Source organism: Alligator mississippiensis, chromosome 5 (genome assembly GCF_030867095.1).
Source record: "Alligator mississippiensis isolate rAllMis1 chromosome 5, rAllMis1, whole genome shotgun sequence".
NCBI classification, from domain to species: Eukaryota; Metazoa; Chordata; order Crocodylia; family Alligatoridae; genus Alligator; species Alligator mississippiensis.
In genome coordinates, this window is record NC_081828.1 from 25,304,659 (window position 1) to 25,324,881 (window position 20,223).

A 20,223-nucleotide genomic window follows, 5' to 3' on the forward strand; every position below is an offset into this window, starting at 1 on the left:
CTTAATGTTAAATAAATGAGGCAAAGTAAAAGCATGTGCTTATAAGTTACGTCAATGAGACTGAAAGGTTTTGCTGAATAAGGGATTACTTCCTTAAAGTTAAGTATATCTTAAATTCTTTGTATTATTGAGACCCTTATCTTTTGAAGCAATACTGTATGTAGATCTGCTGCAAAATATCCTCAACAGAGAGTGTTATTTCTCAGGCAAATGATGGAATGCCTTGCATTGATATAGTTGTGTGACAAGAAAAGTCATTGGTACAGATCTCTAGCCTAACTGTATGGGAGGTTTCCTAAATATTACTAAAACTTGACTTATGAAATGATTCCCAAGGAACACTTTTTTCATAATAATGAAAAAGGAATGGCAATAAATTTATTTGAAGTGAATTGGATGTAGATTAAAGGGTAATAGCATAAGGTGGAGGGAATTTTTCCACAGGCTTCTAAAAAAGTCCATGCCATCATCATCAGCAACCATATTATTTCTGAAATTAAAACAATAAATCTTATATTATGTATAATTAATTACTATTATCAAGTTTTGCAAAGTGAAGTAATAATATTATCAGTTTAAATCCTTAAGAGGAGACATCACTAGGGAATTGCCTGAGAGTAATTTTTTTTTTTGCCAACTCCCCATTCTGAAGGTTTTATCAGTTCATAATTTAGTGAAGAGTAAGAATTATTCAAAGTGGTTTGGGATAACCTGGTTAGCTGTGGAGCCCATATTTTAGATATTTAATGTTGTTTCTATGCTACGTTTGTTTCTTTCTTTTGTTTAAACTTAGTAAGGTTACTGATGGTATTTAGGCATACATTTTTACCATCTTAATATATACTGGATTATATGATTAAGAATGGGAGCACAAATGTCTAGTCACACACACAGCTTAGTCACAGGCAGCTCCAGAAGTCTCTCATGCAGTCTGACTAAATCAGTTGAAGGATTTGGGTTAAATCAAATTCTTACCTTCAGCCTGAGGCATGGTTATCTGTCCAGCTTGTTTCTCATTAAAGTCCATAAGATTGGGGGTGGGGGCCACAGGGAGGGGAGCTTGCAAATATCTGCAAAACACTTCATAGTTCTCCTTATAAACATCTTTGCTGTGATATTTACCTAAAAACCATGATAATGATTCAATTGCACATGTGCTGACACCACTGCCTATTATACCAAACAACATTATTTCCTTGTGCACCTTCTTCCATCACTCTCTTTCCATTTGCTTATGGCAGTGTTTGTCAACCTTTTTAGACTCAAGGCATGCTCATTAGACTCCAGGCACCCCTTGGAAAGTGCCAGCTCTTACTTTCCCCTTGTTTTTTTTTTTTACTCCAGAGAAGTACTAGAGCAATTCTTCTGTTGCAAAGAACTCAGAAAGACCACAACAGGTCATAATGACTACAGCTTTCCATTTGAAATCTTTGGGCACATCCAGATGAGTGTGATGTGCCTCTTGCAGTGTCAAAAAGCCGTTTGAGACACTATAAGAGGCACATGTGGGAACCAAAAAATGTTCCCTGTGCCGCAAATTTGCAGCGCTGGGGCAAAATTAGACCCCTGGATATCCAGCGGTCAAAAAAATACTCTGGGTGAAAAAAGTGGGGCAACCAGAGGCTTAGATCCTCCATAGAAACACTGGTAGCCAGCCAGAGCATCTCTATGGCTGGCCCTCACCCAGGTGCTGAAGCGCGCTGCCTGCTTATTCAAGGCAGGCAGGTGCCAACTGCAGGGAGCTAGACCTAACTTATGTGCCAGTGAGTAGGAGGTACAGGGAGCTGGAGGAGCAAATTTGAGCTGGGGCTTTTTGCCTCAGCACACATACCCAGATATGCACTTTGGTGTGGAGCAATTTGTGCCACTTGGGGCAAAATAACCCTGCCTGACTCCTCCCGGATCTTCTGCTAGGGGGAGCTAGAGCCCAGGGCCAGCACCTGTGCTGTTCCCAGAAGTATAAAAAGCCACCCTGGCAAGTAGCTCAGGGCTACTAGCTCTCAGGAGCTTCTGGGGCCCAGCCAATTGGTCCCAAGGGACACTACCTCTTGTGCCAGCTGGACTGCTGAAGCAGCCCTGAGAGTTCCCTGCCCCCTCTACCCACTGCAGCAGTCTGGCAATGGGGGCTGCTGCCTGGCTGTGACCTGCTGTGCACCTGCCAGACTCAGATGTGGACTGTACAGCCAGTAGAGGCATCTTCCCCTCTAGGCCAGCTGCCAGTGGACTGCGGTTGCAGGGTTGGCCTTTGTGCAGCACCATTGCCATTTGTGCCCCCTGCCCAGCCATCTGGGCAGCTATCACCCAGAAGATATTCCAGGTGTGGTGGCCTGCTTTGAACTGTCAAAGCATGTCCTCCTGGCCCCATTTGGCCAGGAGGTCAGCCACAGCCAGATGGGTCCAAACTGCCAGCTCTGAGCAAGCAGGGTCCTGCCACTGGCCTCCCTAGCAGGAATTCCAGTGTTCCCTATTGGAAAACTGAAAAATCCCTGATAGAAAAATCCCAAAGTCACTCTCTAAAACATCCCTAAATCCATGTTCCTCCACAAGTAAAACAAAAGAGCACTATAGGGAGGAAAAATGTCCAGCAAGGGAGGAAAATGTCTAGCAAGGGAGGAAAATGTCCAGCACACCTACAGCCTAGGGAATGACCTGCTGGGTGGCACAGAGGTGGAAAGGGATCTTGGAGTCCTAGTGGACTCCAAGATGAACGTGAGTCGGCAGTGTGACAAAGACATCAAAAAAGCCAATGGCACTTTATCGTGCATCAGCAGATGCATGACGAATAGGTCCAAGGAGGTGATACTTCCCCTCTATTGGGCGCTGGTCAGACCGCAGTTGGAGTACTGCGTGCAATTCTGGGCGCCACACTTCAAGAAGGATGCGGATAACCTGGAGAGGGTCCAGAGAAGGGCAACTCGTACGGTCAAGGGCCTGCAGACCAAGTCCTACGAGGAGAGACTAGAGAAACTGGACCTTTTCAGCCTCCGCAAGAGAAGGTTGAGAGGCGACCTTGTGGCTGCCTATAAGTTCATCACGGGGGCACAGAAGGGAATTGGTGAGTATTTATTCACCAATGCACCCCCGGGGGTTACAAGAAACAATGGCCACAAGCTAGCAGAGAGCAGATTTAGATTGGACATTAGGAAGAACTTCTTCACAGTTTGAGTGGCCAAGGTCTGGAACGGGCTCCCAAGGGAGGTGGTGCTCTCCTCTACCCTGGGGGTCTTCAAGAAGGGGTTAGATGAGTATCTAGCTGGGGTCATCTAGACCCAGCACTCTTTCCTGCTTATGCAGGGGGTCGGACTCGATGATCTATTGAGGTCCCTTCCGACCCTAACATCTCTGAATCTATGAATCTATAAAGAGAGAGAGTGAGACAGAGAAAGCGATCAGTTGGACAATGTTTTATTGATATATCTACAGTGTTAAAGCAAGTCTCTTATCATAATATTATGGTGAACTCTAAATACAGGTTTCATGAATTCATGAATACATATTTTGCTGCCCTCCCACAGGGTGATGGCCCCCACACAAGGGGTTGGACCTCCACACAAGGGCTACAGCCCCCCAAGGCGGGTTTCAGCCTCCACACAAGGGCCACACCCCCCAACAGGGGTTTCAGCCCCCACACAAAGGGTTTGCCCCCCCCAAAAAGGGTTCAGACCCCAAAAAGGGGGTTTGTCCCCCACGCAAAGGGTTTGGCCCCCCAACAGGGGATTTGCCCCCCACACAAGGGGTAGGGCCCCCCAATGAGGACCAAATGACCCCCACAGGGGCTACCACCCCCACTACAAGGCCCAAATGCCCCACTCCAGCCCCCCCAATTGCTTCCCCACCTGGCCCCATCCCCCACCAGCTGCTGCAGCCCCCCCATGCCTGCCCAACCCAGCCCCACCCCCCCACTCCCCCAGCCCCCCCAATGGCTTCCCAACCCAGCCTCACCCCCCAACTTGCACCCCCTGGACCAATGGCTACCCCCACAACCCCCCCCACAACCCCAGGCACCATCACTTGGGAAATAATGGGAAAAAAAGCCTCTGCTTACCTTAGAAGCAGGGGTGGGGGGACTCCAGGGCCTCCTAGCAGAGCTCCCTGGGCAGCACAGGACAGAAGAGGGGCAGGAGGGCCCAGGCTGCGGCCACTGGGGCTGTCACCCTGCCCCACACTGTGTGGGCGGGACCTCAGTCAGCCACATGGCAGCTCCAACTGCCAGTAAGTGCTGTGTTTTGGGGGGGGGGGGTTAAGTATGGAGTAGGGGGCAGTGATGGGTGGGTTGGGGGGATGGAGCCAGCCTTAGCAGGGGTTGGGTGCTTCAGGGGGACTGGTGGAGGGAGGGGCTGGCAGCAGCAGGGGTCAGGGAACTCAGGGGAGCTGGCAGGCGGAGGGGCTGGCTGCATCAGTGGTCAGGGGGCTGGGGGGGCTGGCAGGGGTCGGGGGGCCGGGGTCAGTGGGTGGGGCTGGTGGAGGTCCCCTCCACAGTTCTTTCCCCCCTCCTCCAGCCCCCCTGACACCTTACTCACTGTCACTGGAGCCCTGGTGCTGAAACATATGGCCTGGCTGGCTGCATGCTTCAGCACCAGGGCAAGGGGCAGCCATAGAGATGCTCTGGCAGCCAGAGCATCTCTATGGAGGACCCAGCCTCCGGTTGCCTCAGGGCACTGTGTCCTGCCCCACTTTTTTATACTTTGCTTTTTTTAGACCCCTGGATATCCAGGGGTCAAATTTTCTCCCTGCACTGCAAGTTTTCAGTGCAGGGAACATTTTTTTGTTTCCACACATGCCTGTTGCCCCACCTCAAAAGGTTTTGAGGTGGGGCAAGAGACACCTGCGCGCTTGTGTGGATGCACCCTTTGGGTTTATCTTGTGAATCTTGTATACACACCTAACAGTGCTAATATTGTGTGGCATCATTGTTGACAATCACTGGTTTATGGCCTGCTATACCTGACCATGGGAGATTTTACCTAGTGGATCTGCTTTGTTTATCCCTTCCTGTTGTTCTCCAGATTGTCCATACATGCTCCCAATATTCCAAAGGAATGAATCACTAGAGAATTTGTTTCATAACATTTAGTTTCCAAGTTAGTCCTTACATATCCAAATGTAGCAGCAGAACCACATCACTTTTATTGTGCGCTGGATCTTCCTAACCTTATTGTAACCTGTATACTTGTACTGACAGTATTGCATTCTCCATAATGTCTTATTACCATACTATATAAAATGATCTTTTTTTCAGTTTGTTCCTTTTAAAAAGAAACAAGAAACAAATCAATTAGAAAAATCTGTAGCTTTTATTGCTTTTTACTATTTATGGTTGCGAATAATAGTGATGATGTATTTGTAGAATGCTTTATCTTTTTTCCTTGTCAGTAGTCCTTCCAATCATCTTTATGATAGCATCATTGTTTCTTAGGATTTCTGTTTAAATCTGAATGATTTGAGTCACTACCTTTATTTTATTAGCTTGTAAAGTAAGGGTTCTTCAAAACTCTTTTTCCTCTATTCTCCCTTATTAAAATGCAGTCAGGCTACAAAGAACTGTAGAATTTCAACAAATATTATGGATTTAGAATAATACACCTATTTGGACTGCAGCATTAAACTTTCATTTCTATTGGGATTGAAAACTGTTTTCTCGAAGATTATAAATATTGAAACGTAACAGTTTTATTTTTATCCTAGCAAACAAGATATGTATATTTGCTTGGAGACTGAAAAATCTTGACAGTCTGTCATTCCTTAATGTGCTGAATGACCCTATTGTAGTTATACTATTTAAAATATTATTCTTTACACAGTGGAGAGGAACAATATTATACTGAAACATTGTCTAGTCGGAGTTTCCCTTTATTTTAGGGGTGGGAAAAAATCATTGGCCAAATACTAGATAATAGTTCAGAGGATATGCTTCAGAGAACACAGTAGGTCAGTAGACATGTATGCAATTCTCTGGTCACTGGTGTATAACTAAGTAGTCCAGAACTATAGCTTGTTTCAATTTAGCCTTGAAAACAAATGAAAGGCTGGGAATTGCAGCATATCCGGTACCTTTTGGAATTTTCAAAGAAACTCTTTTCCCATGTTTTACCTAACAATGGGAGATAAAGACTGTCATCTTAATGTCATGCTAGATTGGAGGAATCTATTGTTATGCTTTCAGACAGCACTGGCCAGTCCAGCTGTGGAGCTGCTTAATCTCTGTATGATACAACTTTCTTTTTCTCCATGATATAAACACATTATCATGTATAGATCTTGGCATCTATTAGCTATATTATGAGCATCTGTGAGGTACCATTATGTTTTACAGACACTTCTTAAAGCTACAGACACACATATGGATGAAGCCTTGTAACCTCATAGTTATAAATTGTAAACTTGGAAAACCAAAATGGATTTTCTTTAATGCATATTTATAATGGTCATGATTTAGGAGTTAAGACCATAGTCTAAGAAATGCAGACTGAAGTGCAAAGTAGCTCTGAAAGAATATGGTTCCCTTTTTTAAATCAGTTCTCTCAAATTTTAAAATGTATTAGAAGTATGATCTACCAAAGTGAAAGTCCTGAACTGAAAAATTTAACATCTAACGCATCCTAACTCAAGTATACTGGAGTTTTTCTGGTGTATAATGGGGAAACAACTCTGAATCAAGTGAATTCCTTTTATTTCAGTTTTTTGGCACACCAACACAACTTGGGCCAACTTGGTCATGGTTTATAAAAAGTTTGGTAAATGCTGGCAGAGTTTTACTTGTGTCAGTCCCAAAACTTAAACTGAAAAGGCCAGAATCTGATCTCTATTGAATCCATGCCTGTTTACTCTACAGTTACTTCAGTTTCATTCTAGCCCCTAAGATGTAAAGTCATGTGAATCAGTGAAAGGAAGAAAGCAGGAAAGCAAGCAAGCGAGCAAGAAAGAAAGATTCCTGTGAAAGTCTTATGAGCTGAAATGGCGAAGATTTGCATAGCTCTAATTTCAATCATTGCTCTGCAGGTTGCTGATTATTTTAGACCTGATTTGTATGAAACATGAAGAAGTACTGCATATATTGAGAACTGTTACTGAGAATACAAGATCACATCTGCTTCCAGAATTACATTAATGAAAGAGTATCCCCCTAGTCTGGGAAGCAAGAACAGACACTGCACAATAAGATTAGAAGGAGAAGATTTATTTTAGGTTAACAAAAATATTTTCCCTGCAAAATGTTTTGTCTTCTGTATCATCTCACTGCAAATAACAGAAATCAGGGGAGAAATCAACAGACCATCTTACATATTTGAGAATCCCTCAATGCTACACTTGATGAACATTCAGCCTTTCCTTAATACAGACTCTTCCCGGCCCCTGTCACCTAAGCCATTATCTTATTTCAGAAGCCCCAGAGCCTTCCTGTTAAGGTTTGTGTTCAAAGAGGTTCTTTTTTGGTGTAGGAGTCCTAGAACTCACCTTGCCTGGACTGTGCTGAGTAGGTTTCTTCTTTTCAGTACAGGAATTCAAATCCCATCCTTGTTGGTTCAGATGAGCTGCAACCTTTAATTAGTTTCTCTCCATTGACTCTTTTGTAGATTGATACGTGTCTCATAGGAGAATAATCCTTCCCCTGCTGACTACTTAATATGATTCTATGAGGGCCAAAAGCAGAGTATGTATAGCCCTCTTCCCCCATGGTTAGTGTAACGGGACAAAAGAGAAAGAAACCCTGCCCAACCTAAAACTACAACGATTCCGGTCTCATCCCTTCATAATATGGAATTTCCCTCCCAAGAATTAGCTAACTATTCCCCCTGGAAGCACTTTCTCAGTACTCAACTCTGCTCTTCATTTAGTTTTAATCAACCCTACAAATTTGGAAACTTAAAAGGACATGACAAGGGACAGGATTTGGCTAGCACCTGCTACCTAGTCCCTGGTAACTTTGAAGGGGACAGTCTATCTTTTCAGGCTCCTCTACAAATGCATGGCAGGAGGCATGATTGTTGGACTGTAAATTAGAGCCCATCATGCTTTATTGCCAGTTTAAGATGACTGTGATGCCAGGCTCTCTTTGCACTGGCAAGAAGCAAACTCCTGTGGCTGAGACCCCCCTCAGCTAATGAGTAGGGTGCCCCCACAGCTGGGATATCACAGCAGCTGCAGTCTCCCACCTCTGTGCAGCCCTTCAGCAGGAGCTTCCAGCTGATGGGGCTTCCAAACGCAGGGGCTCCTGGCCACATGTTCAACTAATGGTGTGATAGGAAGCAGCAACAAAGATACTACACATATTTTATGGAATAACTTTGTAGCTTATCCCTCTTTTTAATACTCCATTAATTAAATGAACGTGTGGCCAGGTGACCACTTAAGGCAAAACACACCTTAAGGTTAACGTATAGATGGGGTCTTATAGTGACATACTATCTATTGAAAGCTAGAAATGTCTCTGTTGAAAATAGAAGAAATCTTCAATAGGAAATGGTACAGTTCAGAATCTTCCTCCTAGATCTCCATATGCTCATTTCCCAGCTCAGAAGAGAAGTAATAAACTTATTTTCATCTTCATAAAGAATTGCTTCTTTAAGTTTGCAGTGTTCCCAAGGTTTAAGAACTGATACAAACAGACAATGTTTTAATATGCTCAGGGAGGAGATTCCAGCAGTATTTTGGCATTGTGCTTCTAGATTCTTGGCAAACACCTAAGTTAGCATCATTTGGCTCAGTGAGAGTATATGCCAGATAGAGATGCAACAAGTGCATGCCCCTGGGTAAGGTGAGTCAGATATTTAGTCCTCATGTCCACTATAAGTTTAGTACACTCTAAACAGGTAGTTTCTGAAAAGGGAGTAAGCGACTGTGTAGGTCTCATGAGCTACCTTCCCAGCTCTCACTGAAAGCAATGGGAGTTCTCACAGGCCTCTAAAGAGCTGAATTGACACAGGATGCAGCTGTTCCCCTCCTAATGGATGGTGAAGCTGTGGCTCCCTCTAGGACCTTGGAAGAATTTTGCTTAATACATTGGGACTACAAGAAATTTCACTATCTGGCAACCCTTCAACATCCCCTCACCCAGCTGTGGTCCATGGCTTTAAGAACAAAGTACTGCTTTTAATGCCAAACATTCTTCTAATATTTTAATCTGTTGAGAAATCAACAGGAAAAGCAAACAAAGGATAGCACGGATCTTTTAATAGCATTGAAACTAATGGTTATTTCCCCCAGATTGATTTAATTGGCTCATTAAATTTCTTTTGTTGGGTTTAATAGAGAATGATTGAAAAATCAATGTGTATAAGCTTGAGATCATGGAAATGATGACATGTCAAAATGTCACAGGGCTGAAGAGGTAATAATGGAGTATAGAAGAAAATGGATAAAGTCTCCCTTTGACTGCTATACTTATAGGCTGAAAGCATGAAAGTTTCTCACCGAACACTGTCTTTTACTTCTTGAAAGCATTTGACATTCATTGTGACTCAATATATATCTTATTTTTTTTAAAGAACACATTCCCTAAAGAAATCACAGAAATTATTCTTCCACACCAAAATGAAAATGACAATATCTTAGTAGCTGTTCTAAGCATATTTCAACTTACACATGGAATTATATATGATAGGCAACTCTATTAAATTCAGTGATGAGAGGAAAAAAACTTGATACATTTTATGTTTGATGTCCTTTTTCATGCAGCTTGCTATTGCTGGCAGATATTTTCTGCAACTGCAAAGCAAGGTGAAGGTTGTAAATTTTGTAATGAGGATTTACACAAACAGAAGTTTGGAGATACAAAACCTGTTGTTTCTTAATTGTAATTGCTGTAGCAGAGTTCTAGTTATGGAGCGTTTCCTGCAATTCTGGGAAAGGGCTAGGAAAGACTTCTCTGGGAAAACTGAAAAAGCATCTGCCTAAAGACAAACTTCACAGAATCATTAAGTTTCTTTTAGAAACTTGATAATTAATTAACTTGTTAATGACTTTAGAAATATCACTCTTTTAAACTGTTACAGCTTGAGAGGCCTGAATAATAGCAGTCCTGAGATCCATTTAAGACATTCCTCTTCAGACCAGATTGGGCATCTACATGTCCTCTATACCAAGGGGTTGTGCTAACTCTGTGACAGTTGGAGATTACCTGTGCTGGGTGAACCTTCAGCTATCCTGGATCTGACTGGGTAAATAAATGACATGTAGATCCATTTACATGGAGATTGTTATATTCTAATTTGAGAGTCTACAGTTAAAATTAAATGACATATTCAAAATCTAAAATGTTGTGCATGCACAGACAAATACACACGTCTAATATAGGACTGAGATTTTCAAAGATGCTTAGGAGATGTGAATGTCCATTTCTCATCAATGTTTGGAGTAATCTGGCATCCATATTGGCCCAAGCAACTGTATAAAATGGAATTAAAATATTATTATTTTAAATATTATTGGGGCTCTGCTGGCAGAGGGGAAGGTAGACAGATTACGGAGTTGGACCTAGTATATTGGTATATACGCAAGCAATTCACAATATTCTAATATAATAAAGGGCTTAATCCATCTGTCTGTCTGTCCGTAATGCTCTTGGAACACTCTGATTGATTACTGAAACAACCAATGAGAGTGCTCCAAGAGTGTTACAGACAGGAGGCGGTGGAGGAGCACTGCCATGATGGCGGGGTTTCCCACCCCTCACCCCCACCAGTCATTCTTGACCGGCAATTTGCTAGATATCATATGAACAACATACTAACTTTTAACTCAATAACTTTTAGTGTTCAAAAGATTTTAGGCCATATCTACATGTAATATATTTTTTCTGGACACAACAACTTCCTCTACTATCACCTCATCATCATCATCATCATCATCATCTATATTTGTATTTTCATAGTATATAAATCCCAGTCACAGATTATGACCCATCTGTGCTATACAAAAAGATGATTTCTGCCAGTAAGAGATAAATGAGATAATATCAGTCAGCATCATAGTCCGTGATGATAGTGTCCCAGTAACCTAACTGAAATCAGGTATTCTGTAGACTTCTCCACTGGAGCTCAGTGAAATTTTTTTCAGTGAATAATGAATTTGCTCACAAATGGAGATTCTAAGAGATGAATGCTAGGTACAAAACTGGGTTGAATTTAGCACCTAATTTCAGCCTAAAAAAAGGAGGGGAGGAGGAATTCAGAAACTACTGAAACATTTTATCTTAACATTTCAAAACAACATTTTTATTCAATTTCTTGTTTACCACCATTTTTTAAAAGACAAGTTTTAATCAAAGTTTACATTACCTGAAAATAGAATAAAACATTTTATTTGGGTTGAAGTTTCAGGTTGACTCAGAATTTTTTGGTGGGAGGCGGGGAATCCATTCTACTGAGCCAGAAACATTTTTTTTTTTTCAGCTAAGCTCTTGGTTCAGCTTTCAAGCCTTTCATACTTAAAAATCTATTACTTGCCCTGCTTCAGTCATGAGGAGGGAGTGTGCTAAGGAAGTATTTGAAGGAGAATAACAAAGTATGTTTATGAATGTTTAGCATGAGTTCCTACTGAATGGAAGAGGTGGCATGGTAGAAAACACAAAGGTGCCTATTTGAAAATTTTAAAAGCTAATGATGGATATTATGTTATTGGCTAACAGGAGGTAGGAGTCAACATCTTGATGGTAAATAAGAGCTAATAGGAAGGGTGAGAAAAGACTGTGAGAAATATTCAGATCAAGAAAAGCATTAGATTTTTGAGGCAATGAAGAAGGAGAAGCCATTGAAAAGATGTAAAGGGAGGCATGATGTTCAAAGCAGCAGGATGATCCTTGCAAAAACATTCTTAATGGATATAAGAGGATCCTTTTGTCAAGATGACAGAAAAAGATGTTGAAATAAGATCAGTCTGTTAAATGAGAGCTTGGATAAGAGTGTGCATACATGCCATATCTTAGATATGTTATATGAAAAGAAGATGAGATTTTGACATAGACTAGATATGATGACCTAGAAACAGAGGTGTGAGTTGAAGTATATACAACTTCAATTCAGGACCTAGAGTGGTTTTTTGTCTTGTTTTGATTTGCTTTTAAATAAGAGATGGATCCAAGTCAGAATCTGAAATTTGTTGTAAATTAGTTATAAATCCTTGGGTTTATTTGCTTATTTTGCTTTTGTGTGGAGCTTCCAAGGTGTTATTGGTGTTTGACCTATTCAGAACATTTTTGGTTCTGTGTCAGGAGCCTTATACAGTTCTGCATTGCAGTAGATGAGCCCTTTGGAGTAGATGATTTTGCACGATTTTTACTCTTTCAGTCTTTACTCAAGGGTACTGCTACTTTTCTATTCTAGCTCAGCAAAGCTCAGGACAGATATTCAGAGAGGTTAGAGGAGGATTAGATCACTTTAAAAGTGGCCACCCAATTTAACTTATTTTACCTAGGTGTGGACTGCACACTTAGATAGACCTAACTAAAGATCTAAGTGCAAATTCTACAGAAGTTCACAAAGTTTAGATTGTTTTTTAAATGGCCTACTTGATCTAAATATACCTACCTCCAAGCTAGTCTAATTTAGATTGGGCCAGGAGAGACTGATCTAACTGAACTTCCGTACAGTTCCCAGAGGAGCCCCAGGGCTGGGAAAGCCCAAGCTGCTGATCCCAACCCTGGGCTTGCACTTTTCCTACTGGCCCCCTGCCCCCTGGCACTAGACTATTTTTAGCCCCTCTGGTGCCTCCCCCCCTCCCCGGATGGACAATTCCCCACCCCCTATGGACCAGCTAGCCCTTCCCTGAGCCTGCCAAACTTCTCCATCCCGTAAACTGCTCCTGGTGTGAGGAGCTAATAAAAGTAAGTCAGGGTGGAGGGAGGGGCAGGTGGGATTAGGGTGGTAAATTCCCTGATAGATTTTGTCTGGGGATGGAAGGGATCAGGGAGCTAAAAATAACTGCTGGTTCTGGGTTGGGAAGGGAGCTCCCTCATACCCCTAAGTCCCCTATGGACCCTGCTGTCTTCCCTGATCCTGCCATATACCCTGTGGACCCCACTAGACTCCCCAAAATATCCAAGCCCCTACATACGCCTCTTGCTCCCCAAGCCTGACAAATCCACCAACACCCCTATGGATCCTTATAGCCTCCTGATACTCCCCACAGACCACACCTGCCCTCTGATTCCCACACAGACCCATATGCCCTCCCCCACCTCTAATTCCTCTGATCATCTCTGTGGACCCTGCTTGCTGTAAATACCCCTGAAGACCCTGCGGGTTCCCTTGTTCCCCCCAATCCCTGCCATGAACTTTGCTTGCCCCCTGATCCCCACCAAGACCACTGCTAACCCTCTCCTCCCCCTTTACAACTAACCTTAGATCAGGTAGCTATTTTTAACTCAATCTAACCTCCCCTTTTACCTTCCTGAACATCTGTACATATCCCAAATACAGTCTGCTATCCTATGAGTCTGTTGGACAATTTCCATCTGATTTTAAGTGTTCTCTTATGCGATACTTAAAGTATTACAGTCTTTTTTAGTTGTGTAACAGACAAATTCAAGACATGTATTTCTGTTCCTTTATGTGAATGGCAATTTTCCAACTAATTCTGATGATAGAAAAATCAGAATTTAAGAATGTATTCCTTCTCCTAGATAGTGGCCAACTACCATAATGGCCAGCAGAAGCACTTACATCATGGCCTTGTCAGATTCTAATGAATCTGCAAGCTCTGCCAAATATGGCTATTAACACAAATAGTCAACAATCAACAGTCTCATATAGCATATGAAAAGAAGTTAGTAAATCAGAATTTTTATGGTAATTTCAGTAAGATTCCTATTGTAACTTGCTTTATTTGATGATAAATTGAGATGGCTTTAAACATGAAAATAAAGCATCTTGCAAATAAGTGAATGAATAATTATCTCTTTTGAAATTATGCATGAACAAAAGGTAAAACCTCATAACCCCAATGAACTTTCTCTAATTGTAAATACAGAATTGTCTGAGCTGTCCTTTATACCATAGCAAAATTTGGTCAATTAAACATAAATCATGAATTACAAAACCATAAAATATTAACTGAATTGTTTAAAGTAGATTTTTCCAAACCTCCTTCAAGTAGTAAAAGTAGCTCATTAGTTCGGCAGGCTCTTTCACTAGAAAATTGCTTTAAAAACATTCTTAAAGGTTCTCTGGGCTTCTGTCCAAAAAATCTTTAAAAACACCTTCTATTTGTCCCCCCTTAGTAATCAATCAGCCTTGTGAGTAGTCATCTTGTCTAAACATTTGCAACTTATCTCACATTTTGTACTCAGCAGTGAGTCTTCACAAAAGACTTCAAGAGCTCTATATCTTGAACAAGCAGAGTTGTAAGCTACAGTTCTGATTTGATTACAGTTGGTGACACATAAAAAGGTAAGATCTTAATGTGCACTGGGCTAAGCAGGGGTTCAAATTCACATAATTGAATGGTAATACGGTTCATTTACCAGGGGCTGTAACGGCACCAGATCTCTTAAAAATCTTTTAAAGGATGGGTTTTATTGAGCTTAAAAGCCAGAATGTCTAATGTGAATTTGTTTGACCGTGAGCTTCCTTTGGGGCAACAAGCAATGCAAGCTGCAAGTTGCCCAAAAAAGCAGTGTTCATAACTAGGTACATCTAATTCATACTGCTGTATGAAGCCCTAAGGTGGCAATTATTTCTGAATTTCATAACAAATAGAGGCCTCATATGATTGCTAAAGGAGAATAACTGTTTTTTTTTTCTCATTACAGCCTGAAGTAGGCCTCATGGCTGATAACAATATGTCACCTCTAATCTTATTTCCTATTCCTAGACTTTATTTTCATTAACCCGCTTTTTTATTCTGCATCTTACAATTTGACACAGCACTAGCTTTGTTTTTAGCATAATTGCAAATGATTATATCAGCAACTAAAGTGAGAGTTAGTTAAAGGATAAGTTGACATTCTATAAACGGAACAATATTTAATTTCTGGGTAATTTTATTGAGGAATAAGAGATTCACTTAAATTTCAAGGCATTTTCAGAAAAAAATGAAAAATAGGGACTCATTCTATTTCTTCTCTGACATCTATTAACAGAAAGAGCCAAACAAATCTATCAACTAGTTCCCTTGCATATTGATGGTTACACTGGTTACACTGTTGGTTACAGTGCTGACTCAGTTCTTGTCAGTGGCAGTGGGGGGCAATAAGGGAAAAGAGCAGAGGCCCCTGCTGAACAGGCCCACCCCCACCCCCCAGAACTGAGCCAGCACAGCTGGGAGGGGCCACTCTGCTCCCCTCCTACCCCACCTGCCCGTTGTGGCTGACAGCTGGCAGGAGGCAGGGCTAAGGCAAGGGGCCACACTGGCCAATCATGGGTGGCTGGCTGCTGTCCATGCTTGGCATCAGTGGCTATGCAGAGGGGGTGCATGGGGGTGCATGTGCACCCCCTGAGAGTGCTGGTGGGAGTACCAGCTGGGATTGGGGGCACTAGGAGAAGCACTGCTGGCAATACTGGCACTTCTGGGTCCTCCACTTGCACTTCTGGGTCCTCATGATTGGCTGCAGAGGGACCCCCCCAGTTGCTGACTGGCCACTGGGGGGGCACATACCACCCCCCCCCCGACTCAGGAGGCACCAGTCACCCATATTTGGCATTCTCTGGCAGCCTGCTGGGAAGCATGGAGGAATGCCCCAAGCTGTTATCCTTATCCAGTTTAGGCTTTCCTCTTTACCTAAGGGTTAATTTCTATTCTGTTTGCTCCCAAACTAGCCTAGTGCACTATAGAAACCCACATAAGTTAGTCTGAATCTGCCTCACGCTTTTTGAATGTCTGTACCAAGCCATAAAGTAAGAATATACTAAATAAATCTTAATGTAATTTGCTAATGACACAGCTGTGTATAGCAATGCTGTCAGGAAAAAGCACATTGGACTTCAAGAAGGTTTATGGGGTAAGATATGCTAAAAGCCTATTGAAACTTCAGTAGTCAGCAAACAGGCAGATTGTCATTTCACAAGTGAATATTTTATTTTCATTGAACATGTAAAGCTGTGCTTTTCTTAATAGTTTCCTATGTGTCACTGCATTTTATAGCTTGGCATAACATGATTTTTAACCAGGCACTTAAAAGATGAATCTTCATTCACTTGTGAATAGATGCAGGGAATGACAGGACAGTTTTTAAATACCCTGTTGTGCTGAAGAACTTCATTAAGCATCAACAATGTGTTCATCATTGTAAAAGATACAGTTTGAAGATGCTGTCTGCCTCAAAGTTCTTTAAAAGGTAAAATGAACAAAATAGGGAAGACCAGAGAAAGAACTAATTTTGGATTTCTTATAGTGATGTGTATATGTGTGTGTGTGTTGTGTGTGTTGTGTGTATACACATTCATAGATTCACAGATTGTTAGGGGCTGGAAGGGACCTTGCAGATCATCAGGTCCATCCCCCATCACCATAAGGTATCCAAAAGTAGTCCTTTCTTTGGTCTTCTCTGTTTTGTTCATTTTACCTTTTACATATATCTTTATGAACTTCATATGGAGGTACATACACAGACAGTTTTGATTTGCATGAATATTAAAGAAAATTTGGTTGAATGTGGAAAAAGAGCTGTAGAAACCTCTACTATCCTTATTGCTAACTAGATACATCTTCAAGAAATGGATAAATAATATATCTAGAACCTTATGGCGTATCTAACCTATGATAACCGTAGTGAACCTAATTCTTAGCTTGTGTGAATCAGCATAGCATGGAGTATTTACGTCAGCTGAGAAGATCAGCCACTGGCTAAAGCTAAATATTTAAAAATGATATATCAATGGATTCTGTTCTAGTCATTTAATTTTGCTCTGTGAGATTTGCATGAGATTTGAGAAAGGAATGCTGGAGCTCAGTTACTAAAGAGCTGGCTAGAAACTAGCCCCTAAAGTTCTCTTTGCAGTACAAGTTCTAGTGTATGAGTTATAGATCTTTATGGTGTAGTACCTAGTTTTGGACTACGGACTACCTGGGAGCTGTGGGCACCTATACATGTGCAGTGAGGCTGCTCTGACGTGCTGTAATTACAGTGCATCAGAGCAGACTTGATTAATTGAATCTGCTGGAGAGTGGTAAATACCACACTCCAACAGACTCCAGCATCATGTGTATCAGTGTCCCTGAACTGAAAAATGGCAGGAGGGTTGCTGTAACTAAAGATCATCCAATGAGCATGTGTATAAACTCCCAATGTGCCTAAACCACTTTAAGGATTGGGGCTTCAGTGAATAATCAGTTCCTTTTCATCATTTTCGTTGGAGTTTGCCTATAATTAAGCAATTTTAAAGGCTCCAATAACTGTAATGAATTGTTAGCAGACTGTTTCAAATAAGGTTTATACATGGTTATTACACACTAGAGCAGGGACAATACTGGAAAGGAAATATTCTGCCCCATACTGCCTTTCACTCACTTCAGTCCTGCTCCTGTTCATTGTGAACATTGAGTTGCTATTCATGAACAGTGAGTTTCAAACTGACACACAGAAATAATCATCCAAAATAAATTCTAAATTCATGCCATTGTGTATTTACAGTTTTAGTGCTCCCTTTTTCATCCAGGTGAAATTGTGACTTGAACTACACATCTGAAGAGAGGTATAAGGAAAAATAAAAACATGATACAACCAAAGATGGGCTACCCAGATCTGAGTCCTAGTGATGCAGGATTAGGCAGGCATCTAAAAGTTAATGACAAGATGTCTGTAGAAACGTGGATCTGTTCCCCAGACCACTAGCCCAGAAACATTACTAACGGGTGGGGGCAGCCAGGGCAGCAGCAAGGGATGCAAAAATAGCCACTGGCACTGTGGCAGCTGGCATTGTCCTGGGGGAGTTGCTGCTCGCAGGATATGGAGATGCTATGCTACCCCTGCTCTGCTCTTGTCCATATAGTTATCATAGGTGAAAAAGCAGAGCAAGGAGAAGCAGGGAGGAGATTATGCCTAACAGAAGTGTCCCTGAGAATGACTGCCTCTTAGAGACAATCTGAGGATACTGGAAGATAAGCATCTACCATTGTGTGGGACTGTACATAATCTATGCAGTTCATACAGCCAATCAAAATTAACCAATCCATTGCAAATACTCACAGAGAGCGCAACAAATCACAATCAGTTATCATCAACCCTCAGAATTAAGGAACTTTTCAAAAAAGAAATAAAAAATCCGAGGAAATAACAAATGCCTTATGGACATTCAAAGCACAGAATAGGAGGTCCAATTTGTCTGGGTCATTATTGATTGTAAAACTATTCACCCAGCTGCTGCTGCTTACTCAGTTTACCTGGTTATTGCGGATTTTTGTCTTCACACATTATAAATACAAGTGGATAGACAAACAGACTACTACTACTACTCCACAAACATTTTTTGTACTGAGTTACTATTGACTAAATTCATATAGAACTACTTCTCAAATCAGCACAACCATGCCAATGCCCACACTCAGCCACTGCTAAAGGGAGTTCTGGAATTCTCTACTTGGCCTTTAACACTATCCAGCCAAGTTGCACACCAGTTTAACTTCACTGAGTAGTTCTTATTCCTAAAGACAGTTGAAAAACTAGGCAATACCCTAAGCTATATACAAGCCGGCATTCATTGTCTATCAAAAGAATTCATGATAACACTTTACAGTAAGTGGGCATTATTTACTGCTAAATTACAATGGAATTCCTGTGGTATCACATATTATATTCACATTAAAACCAAATGAGCTCATCATGATTAATGTTGCTGCAATGAATGCTGAAGGAATTAAAAACGATTATCCACTCATTGTAAAGGGTTGCTGATAATTAGGGCTATTACACAAAAAGGTACATTTTAAGCAATCACCATCATTAATTCATTCAGCATTATATTATACAATGTTGATAACAATGAGTTCTCCTGGCACTCCTGTGGATTTAACGTGTGTGTGTCCATCAATAATCCATTGTACAGTACCTTCACTAGTTGAGCATCAAGTCACGCACACTTCAATAACCTGCTACCTGTTGGGAGCATTTATTACTTTTTTTAAAAGTTCTTTTCAAGCCATTAGTAAAATGCAGCTATCCAGTCCCTTTTCAAAGGTAGGACCATCATACAAAAATCTAACAATTTTTATTAAATAGAACAGAAGAGAGGAGAAAGTATGTACAGTATGATGTCAGAACTTTTAAGATGTGCAGATTACCTACTTAAGTAAAAGGCCAATCCAAATACCACATCCCACTGACTTAGCTGAAAGCTAAATCAGAATTTCAGCAGATGATCCTGCACCTGTATCAATGGGTTTTTCCTATAATCATTTTTACTGTTTCTTCTTTTCTCTTACCTTATACTTTGGTTGTAATCACTCTGGGACAGGGCACAAGTGCTGCTTACTACCTTGTGAATGGCATAATAGTATACTATAATATAATAATAAGTTAGAACTGAAAGGCAATGCCTTTATTTAAATTCTACATTATATGTGGCAAGTTATTACATGGCAAGTAAATATCATATAGATATGCGTGATTATAATTGTTCCCATAGAACGTAGTTGTGCTACATCATCTAATTTAAATTCCACGAGACTATTGACAATTATTACATTATCAACATTAAATTAATTACATTTTGTTTTAATGGACACCTTGCTGCAATTATGCTGACCACAATAGGAAGACCTTATATAGTATTTGTTGTAAATAGCCTTTATTGTAAATTTGTTGTAAATTACCCAAAGGAGATGGAGAGGCGATGCAAATTGCACTTTGTAAACATAAATGTGTGTCAAAATCACAGCAAGGAGTGGAAAGCTAACTAAATTCATTTAGGCCATGATTCAAAAAGCCTTCTATGCCTGTGCCTAACTCTAAGCACGTAAGTATTCCTGATGAAGTCAATTGAACTATTCACATTCTTAAAGTTAGGGGCACATCTAAGATCCTTGCTGATTCAAGTCTTCAATAGTTACTCAGATAAAACTTCTAATATATTCAGAGATTCCTCCCACCCTCACCAAAGACTTCAGGATTTGCCCTTTAGGCAGGATTCCTTTGTTATTTAGGAGTAGTATAAATCACTTTTACAAATACCTTTCCATATGCATAATTGTCATACATTCCTCTCTTCCTTTGTTTTTTTGACAGCTTTAACTTGCATAAAACACATAAAAATCATGTTTTCAACAAACGTATTCACCTGTGGATGATAAAAT